This window comes from Aptenodytes forsteri, unplaced genomic scaffold, assembly GCF_000699145.1.
Source record: "Aptenodytes forsteri isolate BGI_AS27 unplaced genomic scaffold, ASM69914v1 Scaffold84, whole genome shotgun sequence".
In the NCBI taxonomy this organism is placed as follows: Eukaryota; Metazoa; Chordata; class Aves; order Sphenisciformes; family Spheniscidae; genus Aptenodytes; species Aptenodytes forsteri.
This window is the reverse complement of record NW_008795492.1, coordinates 3,196,532-3,213,807: the sequence shown is the minus strand read 5'-3', so window position 1 is coordinate 3,213,807 and position 17,276 is coordinate 3,196,532.

Here is a 17,276-nt window from a genome sequence, read left to right as displayed (position 1 = left end):
GTAGACTTTCCTCCTCCTAATTCTTCTTTAATTTATTTTAATTAATTAATTTAATTATTTAATATATTTTTAAATGATATCTCAGTAATCTGAAAAGCAAAACACTTGTACCAATCAGAAAAGTGCCAAAAAACTAAGTTCACTTCTAGTTTATGAAACGTGCTTCAATAGAACAACAGTTTTAAGACTAATGACTGTGATCTTGATCTATTCTTGACCTATTAATAAAATGTAAAAACACCACAATGCTGTTTGGGAGGGTGTTTAAGATACTATGTCATTTTCACTGAAAATGAAAAGTAACAAAAGCACATAAATGTTTTAGGCCAGTGAATTAAGCTCAATTTGTTCTTTGCATTGCATGTGTATCTGTATTTTCTAGGGTGTCAGAAGAGAAAGGGTTATGTTCACTGTATGATCAAAATAAAGCACAATTACCATCTCCATTCTCATTGCAAGGTTTATAATTCATGCTTGATTTAAGTTACAGTTTGCTTAAAAACAAAATAAAAAAATCTTCTAAGTTATCACTTAGAAAAACTGCCTTCCTAATGTTCTCCATTAGACATCATGTGCATAATTTTAATCTCCAAATTGGGAATAGATTTGAAGATAAATTTTGTCAGCCGTCAGCAGCTATAGATTTGTGTTAGGACAAGAACATACCCTGGAATTTTCAAGAGAATTCAATTTTGGATTCAATTTCTGTTTCAGAAACTAGCATTAATTAATTCTACCATATTAAAAGTCAGGTCAAAAATGGTGATTTGTGGCAATTCACATTCAAGCTCACCTACCAAGTTCATGCTGAACTTTGAGACTTATTTATTCCAAATATGTTTTTAATACTTTAAAACTTTAAAATGTGGAGGTAGTTTCAAAGTTTGCTCTCTGAGAGGCCTCAGGGCATATAAGTCGTTTCATTCCACTACTCATTTCTACTCCATAACAAGCAGGGCTAGCGCTGCACACACTTAGGTGATCTTGTAGATTCTAGTAAAACTGAATAGGATGAGCAGAGTTTGGCTGCAAGTGCTACACATTTTAGTTTTATTTTCAAATGACAGGCAGGCTTTCTGAAGCCAAATCCTGCTGAAACAAATAATATTACTGAAGCTAATGAATGAAGAGAATAAGTGAACTGTGCAGGCAGCGGATTTAACTGCTACTGAAAGGCTTGGCAAATACACAATAGAAGTTTGTTTATATGGTAAGTAAAACATCAATATAATACAATCTTAAACAACAATGAAATAATTGACCTTTTGTTAAAAATTCGTATCAGGTCTGTTCAGATCCATAAATAAAGTTGGGATCCAGTGGAACTGGATGCTCAATTATTAAAGATTATATCTGAATAAATATCCCTATACTTAAATGTCTGCAATTTGATTAATCTAACCGCATCTGTCATAAATATGAGCTGTAAGTTCCAGTCTGCTGGTTGTCAAATATCTGGTAATTCCAGGGCCAGTATCAGATATAAACCAGAATGGAAAAGGAATCTTGGGATATTTCAAGTTGCAGTCTTTGATTCATATTGGATCTAAAACTGGATGGATTTATGGTCTTGAATTAAATGAAAAGAATTTCAGTCCTTCACTATGACTGAATTTTAAGCTCCTTTTGGGGGAGAAAAATCTTCCTTTCTGTCTTTCTGATAGTGTTTACTTCAATGGGACTCTGCTTCAGCCTAAAAGACATAGTCATGATAAAAATTTCTGTGGTGTTTTTGGTGAAGATTATTCATAATGCATGTGTTCCAGAACTGCTAAGCGTTTAAATAACTAAATTAATAATAACACTCTTTTCCCCCCCACAGGACATACCAAAAAAACCCAAGTATTGTTTTGCTTGAATCTTTCCTGATTAAACAAGGGCGGTTAGTCCAGTGATTAATTCATATTGAAAAAATCAGCTGACTGAATATTTAAAAGCAGAGATATACAAATACAGCTACTTTCTAAATACAGCTTCCTCATACTTGCTAAACTACATGCTCTTCTTTTTTTTTTCTTTTTTCTTTTTTTTCTTCACTATGACTGAATTTTAAGCTCCTTTTGGGGGAGAAAAATCTTCCTTTCTGTCTTTCTGATAGTGTTTACTTCAATGGGACTCTGCTTCAGCCTAAAAGACATAGTCATGATAAAAATTTCTGTGGTGTTTTTGGTGAAGATTATTCATAATGCATGTGTTCCAGAACTGCTAAGCGTTTAAATAACTAAATTAATAATAACACTCTTTTCCCCCCCACAGGACATACCAAAAAAACCCAAGTATTGTTTTGCTTGAATCTTTCCTGATTAAACAAGGGCGGTTAGTCCAGTGATTAATTCATATTGAAAAAATCAGCTGACTGAATATTTAAAAGCAGAGATATACAAATACAGCTACTTTCTAAATACAGCTTCCTCATACTTGCTAAACTACATGCTCTTCTTTTTTTTTTCTTTTTTTCTTTTTTTTTTTTTTACTTTTAGGAGCACTCTAGCCACATCAGTGACAAAACAGACATCAGACAACTAGCGGCTATCCATTAGAGTCACATCTGGTAGGTTTGATTGACACTCAGTAGAACTGATTAACCACAGAATAACATGCCAGAAATGTAACAGGAGAAGTCACTTCTGCCTGATACCAATCAATCACTCGCTCTCTGCAAGTAAAAATGCACATTCACAGTGGAATGAGTTTGACCCCACACTCTTATCAGGATAATAGTGAGAAACTATTGCCAGACTTTTAGATGGGAAAAATAAAGTACAAGCCAAATGCCAGAAAGCAAATTCACAGATGGGAATACGTGTTGTTAAATGGCACCATGGCATATGACCGCAAGAATCAGACAGTTCTCCATATTGTAGAAGATGTGTTCAATATGATGATTGCCAGTACTTGAAATACAGAGCTGAAATATGTAAAATAATATAGCAAAATCCTGATGCAGTATTTTGACAGCTCAGTGCTTTAAAGATCACTTTTTCCATCAATGCAAGAGATAAAATAATCTAATGCTTAGAGCAAAAAGCAAGGGTCTTGGAAAGTGAGAGGTGCTTTTTGGCCTAGATTAAGTAAGGCAGCTGAGCATGTGCTAGAGTATTCTACTGACGTTTTTGTTGACTCAGAATATATTTAAGTTCCATTACGTGGAACATGCTTATGTGCTCTGAATCAGTGTCTTTAGCCTTGTGATTTCAGTATTTCAGCTCTCAAACTATCTAAATATAATGCAGGTCAGGTTCTACCTTGCTAGTCAGGCATACTCAAGGGAATAGAAAAATAACCTTCCTACTCCTGCAAATTGAGGCATCTCTGAATTTGGCTGCAGTTTCTTTGCATTCAGTGTGTTGATGGGTCCTAGACACCATGGTGTGATGTTGGGATAATCTGAGAATGTCATACGGAGTTGGGAGTACAAAAGCAATTCTACAAACCTCTTACAAGATGCAACAGTAAATATAAAATCATCCTCTGTCTCCAGTTCATGTAGTCTCTTCCATACCCCCTCCAGTGCAGGCCCTGGCAGGACAGAGTCCAGAATCTAAGAAATATTTGAACAGCATTTGTCAGAGAGAACGTACAAAGAAAATCATTCCCTTAACCACCTTCTGGATTCCACAAAATTGACCTTTATACTTAAATCCTTTGAATCTCTACTGCCCTTGACTCTAATTTTTTTAGATTTTTGTGTATCAGAAAGGAAGATTTTCTAGCTTGTAGTTTTTGAGACAGCCATATACCCCAGCTATATTTTAACAGATACATTGTACAGTTACTCTTACAAACTTTTGTATTACAGCCTGTTAAAGCTATTGCAGCAAAAAACCCACTATACTGCAGCCACCAGATCTGCCTATATATTTGCTAGACTGGTGTAAATCAGGACCAACTCAAAGCAGGGATGGTTTGAATGGGAATAACAACTGAGAACAGAACAGGCTTTTACATTGGAAAGAATCAGTCTATCTACAAAAGAAAATACCCATTACATATAATTATTTCCTGAAACAAAAAATTGATTTGGTATCTAAGTGTAGAGCTTGCATAGTATTTCACAAGAAATGACTGTGCAATAATCTTTTTTAAAGCAGATAGCTTTCTGAAAGCAAGCCATATGCATAATGCCCCCTAATAAGAGATGAATCTGATTGAAAATAACTGTGCAGATAATCTCATTCCATTTTTAAAAGCACTAAGCTCTGTGTGATTGGCACAATTGCATTAATAATTTATAGCCATTGGGAATTGTTGGTTTCTGCCTTTTTTGGGAGTGTGAATCACAAATGATTGCTCATTTTAACAATATTGAAAAAGATTGGAGAAGTAAAGCTGAAGGGAGGAAATGTGCTGACAGAATGTGCAATAATTGTGTTGGCCAGCCTGGCTGTTGGAGCTGGCTATCAAGTATGTTTTTTCTACTCAACTAGCGAGAATCCTTATACGAGAAAAACATCATCTCTGGAAACAGTCCCCAGTGGCTGCTATTGTTTGAGAATGCCAAAACCTCCCTATTTTGTTTATACTTTGGATGTGGTATAAAATAAATTCCAAAATGTGCAACTAGGCTTTGTTTGGTTTGTTGCAATGTCAAAAAGCTTTAATGCTTAAGCTGTCGCTGCTGTTCCTGACAGAGCAAAGTAGGACAATCAAAAATGATGCATGAAAGGAGCTCTCTGTGCTTGACTTAACTGTTTTTAGCATGCGATGGTATATATTTCTTTATTGAACTTGTTTCTTTGGGTATTGAATGCAGCATGTTTTGTGGAAGAATCAGACCTTTAATATAAGATCAATTACTTTTCTTACCATTTGAGACATATACTCAATGCACTTCTGCAATTTTGAAAGTGTATATATTTCCTGTACTGTATTATATACCATTTAGCTGTTTTCTTTAATGCTAAAATGCAAATCATGTATTGGAAAATTCATCTTTCCATCCATACAGACACAGAACAAAGATACCTAGACTTTGAGAGGAACAGTTGGTGGCTTCTGAGCTATAAAAACAAATTCAATCAATGTTCATAAACCTGTACAAACATATAGCATTGTCAGCACAAGAATCAGTTTGAATTAGTCAGAGGTTTCACACACCTCCATTTGTTTAACAAAACTATATTAGTAACATTTACCGTGCCTCTTCCAAACTACAGTTTTTGAAAGCCTGACTCTGTGTCCATTCACTAATGATGATACTGAGTCTAAGCAAGAAGTTCTGTTTAATATATTTGGTTCAAATTTCTAAGGAAGAAACCAGAACTTTTGCTTCTGAATTCTGGTGCGGTAGGAATGCTCTCAGGAAAGAACTACGATCAGCTTATCACTAGGAATAAGACTTAAGACAGAAGAATCCCTCACAAACCATGCTTTATGATTTTCACCTTGCTTGTTTTCCCTCGCAGCTGTCTGGGCTGCCTTCTTCATTCCTGTTTCCCATCCTTCAGTGGATGTGAACCAACTGATCCTTGGGACAGTTTTTCCCCAGCAGTACAAAGCAACTGTGAAAGTCCCAACCTCAGCTCTATTTTCTATTAACACAACATTTATGTTGAAAGGTACAGATTAAGGCTGTCTTATCTCCAGCTTCCTCAGCCCTGTTGCAGTTCCTTCCAGTCGAGTCAGCTTTCAGCAGCTGCCACTCGCACAGTTCCCAGAGGCTCTCAGTGCCCTTCCTGGCAGGGATGCCCAGGCTGGGATGGGTTGAGAGGCAAGTCCGTCCTTGGAGGTATCTGGCTTCAGGTCACAGAAGTACATGGTTAAGCCTCATAGTGAATCTTCTCAGCTCGGCAGAAGCCAGCACACAGCCCTTTTTGATTTTCATCATTTCTTTGTTTCCCTGCATAGGGACTCCCAGCAGAGGAGACCAACAAAGCAGTCCCCTGTTCCTCAGTCCTGCCTTGGCTTTTCAGCTCAAGGATGGCTGATTCCCATGCATCTCGCAGATAACCTGCCTCCCCTGGGGAATCTTGCTCTCTTATGTTTCCCTCCTCTTTTTTAAGCTCAGAATGTTCTTTCCTCACCCCCAGCCTTTTAGGGCATGCAGGGGTACACTTGTGATTTTTGCAACAGAAATGTTGCCTACGTTACTTAAAAGCTCCAGCAAATCAAGAGGGTGGTACAATTTACATGACTTCAGGGTTGTGAAATCCTGATGGGATCCTTTCAGCCAGCCTCTCTCCAGCTGGCTGTAAGCACTTCTGAAGATAAATGCTACAATTTTCAAAGGAGCTTAAGGGAGTAGGTGCCTGATCTCCTTGGATTCCTTAGAAAATCCCATTTTTTTAAGCTTTTGTAGCATTAAATTATAATATGTTCTTCCTTTCTTTCTTCAGAAAAAGGGAAGACTGTTTACTGAAAATAAACTTCAAAAGCAACATAGTGTTTCAAGTTTTTTTCTTGTTCTTAATAGCTATGCATTTTACAGTTCTTTATTAAGTATAGCTATTGATTTGAAGAAGCATGCGTGGAGGCAGTCAGTGAATAGATTGAACAGATAATCCTATTACATTCAATCTGATTGCAGGAGTTACTGTACTTTTATTTTTTGTAAGGGAAGGTGTAAGGCTTTTATATGCATGCGTGTATATCTGAGCGTAAAGCAACATGCAGTAATTAGATAAAGTCAGCAATAATAAGAAACTGGAGCTTCCTATTAACCATTTCTTGAGCTATTTTTGATGTGATTATTTATGAGGAAATTAGGTAGATCTGAACAATTAGAACTTAGCAAAATACAGACCTATGCCCTATAAAAGATAAATAACAAAACAAAAGATAAATATAAAATATATACTTCTGAACAAATTGCTATGCAAAACTGTCATTCTTGCCACAGGGTAACTGATTATGATGTGATAAAGCTTAATTCCCACTGGATCTTTTAGACATACTTTATACTCCCTGGGGTGAGGGAATTCTTCCTAGCAGCATTGGCTATTTCTGGCCTTTACTTGTTTTTCCAAGAATGTCTCATCTGTGATCTGCTGTCTGGACTCACTTCACTGTTGTATGTTTATTAGTACATTTTAGTAGTCATTTTTAAAACAAAAGCTAAAAATCACTGCAACAAACCCCAGAAGTATCTGCGGAAAATGAGTGAGCAGGCTTATAATTACTGATGTTGAACGCTACCTCATTTTCAGATTAGTTCTGTTGAATAAATCTCAACATGAAGGGATAAGATACTACTTAGTGTTCTGAAGTCAGAATCTGATCTGTAATGATGAGTTATAGACTATTAACCATTTGTAGAAATTTTTTTTTTCCTGAGCAACATGTCAGGAAAAAACCCTACAATGTAAAAAGAAAGAAGTACCATATACTTACGAAAATTCCGCCATAATTTTAGAATTCTTCAGCTATTCTCCTTTTTTTTCCTCCCAATATCCAGTGATTTAATTCTGATCCAGAAGAGCACAATGGCTTTTGCTACCATGTTGGATGCAATGTAAATTATTTAAAGACAAATGTCAAATTTTCCTGTAGAACACGATATTAAACAGCCTAGGTAAATGACAAAAATTTGTCCACAATGTAGTCTGAATACAATATTTATAAACTGTAGTATATTTTGTATTGCATTTTAATTTGTTTTGGTGTAATTTTCATTTCTTTGCCCAGGGTACGTATTTCAGAAATCACCAAATTACTTAGCGTAATGTGCATTAGTTATCATCATGTTAGTGATGTGCATTTTATTATCCAGAAGTGAAAACCTGAAAGACACGAACAATCAAAGAACAGCAAAACATATTTGTTTTAAGTGATAGACAAGGAGAACGATGATTCATAATAAGACCTGTAAGTGTTGATTTTCCAAATGAGATGGGAACAATTGATTATGTGACTGTGCTTTTGAAACAAAAAGGTGTAAAAAGCGTAAGCAAGTGTCTATTCTTCTTGATGCTGGGTCAGAATAATTTCTCTGCTTTAAACTGAAAAAGGGATCATATATCCCACACTGAGTTAACAAGCCTTTACTGTAGGTGTTTTCATTATTACTATTACATTATAGGCAGGCAATTATATTGAGTATAAAACCTTTTTTACACTTCACTGATTACATTTTTAGTAACAGGTCATGAACAAATTAATCACCTCTTCGGAGAGTGTTCATTAAAAATTGTCTTTTTTAGTCTTTCTGTAAGGCTTTCCAAGTTTGTGTAAACAATGATTACAGCTCACAGCCTGATACTCTGCTCACATTGAGTAACACCTTCCCACAGTGATGCAGTGGGATTGTTTATGCTGTACAGTGGGAGTTAGTATACACACTGTGGGCTCTATACCAGCCTGAACTGCTTCAATGATGTGAAAAATCAGTAGAAAGTACTTAGGGTCTTTAAAGCAATTATTCTATCAATTTCAAAAAATGAGAGCTTTAGATCACTCTTGACTGTAAGGTTGTATCCAGACAATGTTAAAGGTCTGCTAGCTGTATTCCCTGTGCTCATCTTTTTTTGCTCATCTTTTTTGAACCTACTTATTTCTTTTGCTTCCACAATTTCTTGCAGTCATGAGATCCACAATTTAATTGTGTGTTGTTTGAAGAATGAATTCTTTTTTTGTTGAATCTTCTGCTTCATCATTTCAATGGATGTATCCAAGTTCTCATAGTGCATGAAATGGAGAATCCTTGCTTTTCACAATGTTAAAGGAGACATTAGATCTGACATTTGAGGAACTGCTTCAAGGGCTGTAATCTCTTTTCTATGCAAATGGGCTTCGTGGGTTCAAGGAAAACCCCGGTGTGTGGAGCTCCAAGCATCTGCAGTGGCCTACCATGTCTTTGCAAGGTATTAGCTTAAGCTCATCAAAACTTTTTTTAAAAAAAGTGTATTACAAAATGGTATCCAGATGAGATTATTTAGCATTACAAGTCCTTATGCAGCTTTTAGGAGAATCACTTACTTGCTAAATAGAGTGCAGCAGCTCCTTGGGAGCCATTCCAGTCTATCAGGTAAATCTGTAATTAGTATCCAGTTGATCTGAAGCATGGTGTTGTCATTATATTGATATAGACATACACATTAGAAGACACTACTGCCTGGGCACAGCAGGCAATTCACAGACTCTAATAACTCAGCCGTTTTATTTTTTTAAAGCCTAGTAATTTTTGCTTCAGAGTTAAAATATAAAATCATAATTGCAACAACATTTTTAATTTTCAGTTAAGCATGAAACAGAAGAGACATCTGTAATTTTTTCTGTGATTTCTACCTTTTGAAAATCGTCTGTTAGATTTTTTTCAAAGAACTGAGAGGCTTTTTGTTTGGTCTTTGTTTTTTAAGCAAATAGGTTGTGTGGTGACATTAAACTGGTAGCAACAGAAAAAAAAGAGGAAAGATTGTCAGTTGTTTTTGTGAAAATAAATTTAAAAAAAAAAAGAAATTTGGATTTAGTGCAGCCGAATGGAATCCCACTTTGTTTTGTTTGAGTTTCAAAATTTAGTTCTTGAAATGGCAGAGGTTCATGCCCTTTTGCGGTAAATGGAGATCCCATATTTTGACATAAAAGTTTAAAATATGTAGTCATGACTAAAATAGAAGGAAATAAAATGATGTGTCAACTTGTATCTACTATACCTCCATCATAGTCAATAAAATTTAGAATAATTACACTGAGGTGGATTTGGCAGTATAAATGAAATTCAGGCATAAGAACGCTGTAAAGTTTCTATGGACAGGAGCAGATGCACAAGTCAGTTACTTCGGATAACCTCCCCACCTGATTACCAATTATATTGCATTTGCAAGTCATTCAATCTTCTTTTGAATAGTCACTTAAGCCTTCATTATTAACTAAGCATTACTTTTTCTTTTTCATACATTGACTAGAGGTTTGGGATATGAAAAACAAAGCTTAGAGGTCTGATGGTGTGTTGTCTGATGCTTAGAAAATTGATACTGTCTGCAGACTCAAACACAGGAAAATGGGTCTCTCTTGTCATTTCTTCCACGGCCTATATACCACACAGCCAGTGTAAGCATAAAACAGATTTCTTAATGGGCCAAGACCAATAATAAACTGTTCTCATTCGTGTGACGTGTTTGAAAGGAACAATGTGAACAAACAGTGAATACTACATGGAGTATTTCAGTCTGACAGATTTTCAAACAGAACTACAAAAGCTGTGAACCATTACATACATACAGGATTGGTTGATTTTGCTTTAAAATCACATTTAACGGGAAAATTTGTCTTAAAAATAAGCCAAATCAGGCATGCTAGTATACCTGGCATAAGTAAAATCAGAAATGTGAGTGCTTGTTGAACAAGACATCAAAAGCAGTCTTGTGACTAATGCAATAGACTGGAGCTGAGGAAACTTGATACATAATTATTTTTCAGTTTATTTGTAGGGTGGAGAATAATATGGGCAAGAGAATAACTCTTAATTCCAATTATGAAATATTTTGAAACAAATGGAAACAAGTTTGGGCCAGCCAAGCACCCCCGCCCAAAAACCCCCCCAGCCAGTGTAAGCATAAAACAGATTTCTTAATGGGCCAAGACCAATAATAAACTGTTCTCATTCGTGTGACGTGTTTGAAAGGAACAATGTGAACAAACAGTGAATACTACATGGAGTATTTCAGTCTGACAGATTTTCAAACAGAACTACAAAAGCTGTGAACCATTACATACATACAGGATTGGTTGATTTTGCTTTAAAATCACATTTAACGGGAAAATTTGTCTTAAAAATAAGCCAAATCAGGCATGCTAGTATACCTGGCATAAGTAAAATCAGAAATGTGAGTGCTTGTTGAACAAGACATCAAAAGCAGTCTTGTGACTAATGCAATAGACTGGAGCTGAGGAAACTTGATACATAATTATTTTTCAGTTTATTTGTAGGGTGGAGAATAATATGGGCAAGAGAATAACTCTTAATTCCAATTATGAAATATTTTGAAACAAATGGAAACAAGTTTGGGCCAGCCAAGCACTGGCTGACCTACACATGGTCTTTTCAGTAAAAAAGTAAAATTCACACTGAAGTATTCACCCAGCTCTGAAATTGAAGGCATCTTCTACATTCAGTCTCTAGCTTTTTCACCAGTCCCTTATATGTTTGGGGGAAATGTGTAATCTCCTCTTGTCCTTGTCCCACATCTGTAATAGGTATTTAAAAAAAAAAAAGAAAAAAAGCCTTGTATGAGAGGGCAGAGGCTCTTCCTTACACAGTATATGTACATCAACTAACATCCCTTCTTGGGACTATGGGCTCTACCTTTATAAAGGTGATGTGATGATGTGACTGGGATTTTTTTTAAGCTCTTGGTCTTGGCACTGAATGGGATCGGTGAAGATAAAATCTTTGAGAAACAGAAATCTCATTCTAACACCATGAAATGCCTTACTAGCAAATCCTTTGGATTAATTCATCACCCACAGTCTTTCCAGGTGGCTGTTTAGTAAAAACTTTAATCTTTATCATAGATTTAACCTTGTCCTAAAGGAAACTCTGATGGGAATAAACTTTCTTAAACCGTACTGAGCACAAATATAGAGTGTAATTACAGTGAGCAAATAATGGAAGAGACCAAAATCTGGAGATCAGAATATTAAAAACATTCACAGAGAATAAAAATTACGTTTGATTTTGTAAACATGTTGCCTAGTAACACTGGGATTAAGACCTCATCCAATATTTTAGGAGCACGTTTAAGATGGGCACTTCACATTATCTGAATCTCTCAGCCTCTATTGGCAGGCTATCTGTAGAACACCTCCTGTTTTCATTTTAGAATACTGCAAATGATAAAAATAATGTTCCAAATCCAGTAAGGACTTAAAAGTTATATCAGTGATATTAACAATTTAGTAAGCAATCTTGGGCTGCTGTACCATCCTTTAACAACCATAGTCAGACTGATGGTCTAATTCACAAAACCATTTTGTCACTATAAAAAATAAAGAATGACAACCAAAAAGTGCAGTAAAAGGTGAAAACAGTTAGTTTAGTGAGAGGCTGATCTGTAATTACTGCTCCAACTCCACTGAGATTTCCAAACATTCTCTTGTTTCTATTAACCTCTCTCCTTCTGCCTGCCTCCAAATCATGCCCCTCAGCCTCTTACATCAGAAGGCAAACTGGAGATGAATTTGCATGTTCATGTGCTGATACTTTATTAGGAATTTAAGGTAATTTTATTGATTTAATAATATTTATAATATCTGGGTACTGAAGTTTTGTGACAATTTCTAATAGACATGCAAGATTTTTTCCACGGGCACAACAGAAGCAAATATTATCATATTATTAAACTGTTACGTACAACAGTATATTTTGTAGCCTACCTCAGGCCATCTAGGTTTCCAGCAAAGTAAGGGCCAAGAAAGCAGAAAAGCTACAGAACACCCAGGGAGATTAAATATCACAACACCAACTCAAGAAAGTTGAATCTTGACTCAAGAAAGCTCCAGCTGCCAGAAAAACTAAGTATCACTCTTCATATATATTTTCTTTTCTCAGAGATCTCTCTGATGTTCTGGTCTGAAAATCTTGTGCATTTGCCATCACTCTTTTGCACATGACTTTATTGTTCACTGTGTGAAAAATAAGTTTTGTACTTTTATTTCTTCCCATGAAGTAGGGATTTTTAAGACAGCTGTCACTTTAGTGCATCAGCAATAAATAAAGCTTCAAGTCAGGATAAAAAGGAAGTATTGCCACACCATTTTCAACTATCTAATATCTCAAAAGGTTTTATGTATTCTTGCATTTCATTTTTTCCACTTGCATATTTATGAGGACCAGGCAAGAAATCCAGGTGTAATGTAAGGAATCTGTTAATCAGAAAGCAAATTTGTTCATCTTAAAATCTCTCCAAGATAGAAAGCAATTTTGAAAAAATGTGACTTTCTTTTAGCTAAATTTTCACATCACTGTTTTTGCTTTTCTTTTCCCTCTGCTTAGCTATGGGGAACTTTAGGGGGATTGGCCAATTTTATGTTGAAGGAGAAACAAATGACAGAAAGTCAGTGCATTTTCTTAGTTTAAACTCTTTCAGTTTTAGTGTGCACAAGCAGAAGTACTTATAAATAGCCTGCAGTCAATCTTGTTTTTAAATATACCAACCTAGACATCAGCAGTACTTTTCTAGAAGGCACTGCGCCGTAAGAGCTTGCTGTAGTTACAGAGTCATAATTGCCAATTGCAAGGGCATCACAAAATTGTCAATACACCTTTCTTCAAAGTTAAGCTATGGCTTTATCAGGTGATCATTAACACCTTTTCTCAGTGCTATAGATTCACCTGGATCAAAAATCATGGTCCAGATCAGGTGTACAAATCAGCCAGAGTAGGTAGTATAAACTTTACACTTGCTTTATTTCACCCTTAGGACAGATGATACTCTCCTGTTAGTGTTCCACAAGATAACACATTATTTGGGTTGAAGGTTTGTGTTTTGATTATATAAATGGTTGATGCTATGATTGCACCTATGAAAGCCCCAGCAACTGGGTAAAATACGCCCTGGAGTAAGTGGGTCACCTTGCCCTTATACCTGTGTCTTGTGCAACAGGATATATACGTTCTGTCAGGAGGACTTTGGCAGCCTACAGTTCTGTCACAGGGAGCTGCTTTTTTTTCCTCCATCAGACTTATTATTTTCTGGAATGAAGATTATGGTGATTTGGACTCAGTCTTTTAAGGAAGGACAGGGGAGGGGCTGGATTATATCAAGAGGATGGCAGTCTTCAGCAAAGACTGGCCATGTAGAAGTAATAGAGGTGAATCACAGAACTAGATGATAGGGGAGCAGGAATGGATATCGTTGGTGTAATTAGCAAGGACTTTCAGGCTCATGGGGATTGTTTGTGAATATATTCTGGAGAACAGAATATTGAACAATTAGTGCTTCAAGCTGAAGGCATTACAAAACACCAGATTAACTGATCCAGGCTATGCTCATGTAATTGTTTTGCACGTTAGCTTCTAAAGGTACAGATGATTCCATGTTACAAATGCTCCTGAGAATTTGCAAGTGTGAAAAGCTACTTAGTAGGCTAATGAGAGAGGTTAGATTTTCATTTCCCAAAGCTAGATATGGGAGTATACTTCTGAACAGGGACTTACCTTAGTTTTATTTATTTCAGAGAAGATCCTTTGAGGCAGTTTGAACCTTGTTACCACTTGCACTTGATGTTTATTGAGTAACTATTCTCTCATAAAATCTTCTACTGAATTATTACTGAAATATCTGTTCAAGTTTGTATTCTGTGGATCTAATTCAAGATTATAGGTTCCAGTAGAATTAGAACAGGGATATATTTGTCCACCTGTGACCAACATTTCTGTCTCTCTTTCTAGTTCCTATGCTCTTCTGTGTGGGAACCCTGAATCCATGATTAAATGTTATTTATTAGGCCCTTTCCTTTGAGAGCTGTTTCAGAGAACAAGTATGTGAAGAGACTGGTAAAGGAATTTTCAATCTTTACTTTCAATTGATCAGACTTGAAATCATTACTACTTTTCTTTTGGTCTTTTTCTCATTTCTTTAAAATCAATCTGTACTCAAAGAACAGTTTATAAATTGAATACAAACTAGGGATGTCCTCTCAGCTTTGAACCAGAGTTATATTTGGTGAGTCTCACAAGCACCTTCGTATGTGTGACACAAGTTTTATAGAATGCCTGCTGTGGAAATAGATTAGCTACCTTGCTGATAGGCCCCTTTAACATATGGTAGAAACAGAGACAAAGGGAGAGGATAGATTGCTAACATACCCCACCTTTAGAGAAAGAGTTATTTTCCTTCATTAACTTACTACGTTTTTCTTAAACATTGAATACTGCTTTAAATATATTACTTGTGTTAGATTTGGACTAGGATTATTTTTACATGCATCCAGGGATGCATGGGATATGTATGCATCCCAAAGGGGAAAAGATGATTATTTGATTTTTGAGATCGTTGTGGAAAACTACTGCTACTGTTACTCTGAACGCATATGAAACTCATCTAGTTTGAGGCCTTTCCCTAAAATACTATCTAGCTGCAGAACTGGCAAGAATTCCTTGTGGCTTGCAGATACTGAGAGAAAACTGGAAGTTAAATACCTGGCTTACTCTAAATATAGCTGAATAATAAGAATCTGAGGCAAACTTAACTTTCACTCACATCTGGAGTATTGTGTCCTTTTTGACCCCCAGTACAAGAAAGACATTGACATACTGGAGCCAGTCTGGCTGAGAACCATGAAGACGATTAAGGAGCTGGAGGACGATGTACCAGGAGACTGAAATCTACGTGTGTTCAGTCTTAGAAAGAGAAGGCCAAGGTGGGGGAGATCTAATTGCTGACTTCAATTACCTAATGGGAGGTTATAAAGAAGGCAGAGCCAGAATCTTCTAGAGGTGCACAGCAAAAGGACTAAGGCCAACAGACACAAGATGCAGCAAGGACAATTCCAACTAGATATAATGAAAAAGATTTTTCATGGTGAGGGCAGGCCAGCACTGGCACAGGTCGCCCAGAGATATTGTGGAATCTCCATCCGGGGAGATAATCAAACAAGGCCCTGAACAATTTGATCTAACTTTGAAGTTGACCTTGCTGTGAGTGGGGCTAGACAGGATAAATTCCAGAGATCCCTTCCAATCTGAATTATTTTATTAATTTCAGCTGTGGGTTTCTTAGTATGTACATAGGGGATGTAAAGTCAGAGCTTTGGAGGCTACCCAAGTGAGAAGGACAAAGTATACTGAGAGAAAAAAGAATGACAAAACAAAAGAAAGAAATCTGTTTACCCTTTGGAAAAAAATCACACGTAGTAATTCTGTCTTGAGTTGTCAATTATTGTTTGCAGATAATAAAGGTTCTTTAAAAGCTTCATACAAAGCAAGACAGCTGAAAGTATATTATTTTTGCCTTGATATGAGACACCAACTGTTATAAAAGTTTTAATGTCCTTTAAATATTGTAGCATGCGGGGAAAAAAATCAGAACAAGCTAGCAGAAAAAATTAAAAATATGTTCCTCAAAACAAATTAACATTTTTGAATGCCTTAGCTTAGTGATTCCTATAGAGGCACGGATGATCACAAGATGTTGGCCCTAATTTTGTCTCTAGCTGTTTCTGTGACTGCCTAAGCTGTTCAGTGACGAGATCCTGGAGATCTGTAAAAATATTTAGAAACAAGGAGGGTGTTATACAGGTACACATGCTGCTAGGGCTATGTTTGAGGAGGAAGAAAGAGCTCCCCACAGAGACAGGAGATCTAAGGCACCATGAGGAGAGGGGAGTGCAGAGGATAAGCACCCCAGGTATCAGAGAACAGCATATAGGCTGGAGGAAAAAGTACTTCTAGACATTGGAGTTTTTATGGAGTTGGGTCCTGGTTTTCTCACACATCAGTGTATAGGTACAAGAACACCAAAATAATGTAGTTACAGTGGGGTTTACGTTATTATTTTTGAGTTAGCTATTTGCAAACAGCTGTAGAAGTTTAAAGATTTATAACCATCTCTCATGTAGCTAGATGTAATGCACTAACACATGATGTTGAATCTTCTTTGCCCACCTTATTCCTGCTCTCTCAGGTTCTATATCTGGCAGTTAGTAAGTGACGCAAATAACAGAAGTTCAATCACTTATTACGTCCCAACTTCTTTAACACAGTCTGTACTATTGACACGGTAAGCGCATAACCTGAACAGTTATGTTTTAGTGATCCTGCCAGTAACATAGTTGCTGCTTTTTTTACCTCATTCCAGGGCAGAGATTCTATTGCAGGGTGCTGGATATTGCAGTAGAAGGCTCCAAAAATTTTACAGGAAAACAGGTATTTTCATCTGCCATTTATTCACCTGCTGGAGGCTTATGTAAATACGGAAGGAAGTTACAGATACACATTTGGAAGGGTTTTTGTCAGAATTTTTATTGAAGTTCTGTAACATATGAAACTGTAAGGTTACACAGCTTCATATGATAAATGCCATTTAAATGCAACAAGGAAAATGTTATATTGCTTATGTCGTTTTATATCTGGTGAATACGCATTCTAAATGTAGATTTGGAAAGGAGGGCTTCCAACTAGACTTGTATTAAAGGTAGTAAATAAAAAAGCCAGCCAGGCCAATGGAATGATTTAGTAATTCTAAGAAAGTTGGAAAATAAAATAGTATGTAGTAATGACTTCTTTTGGAAACTGGGATGAAATACTGAAGTTTACTTTTTTTATACTGAGTAATAAAAACCAAGATATAATAGGTGATCTCCCAGACTTGCTGGTTTTGTTCCTCAGTGCACAGAAGGAA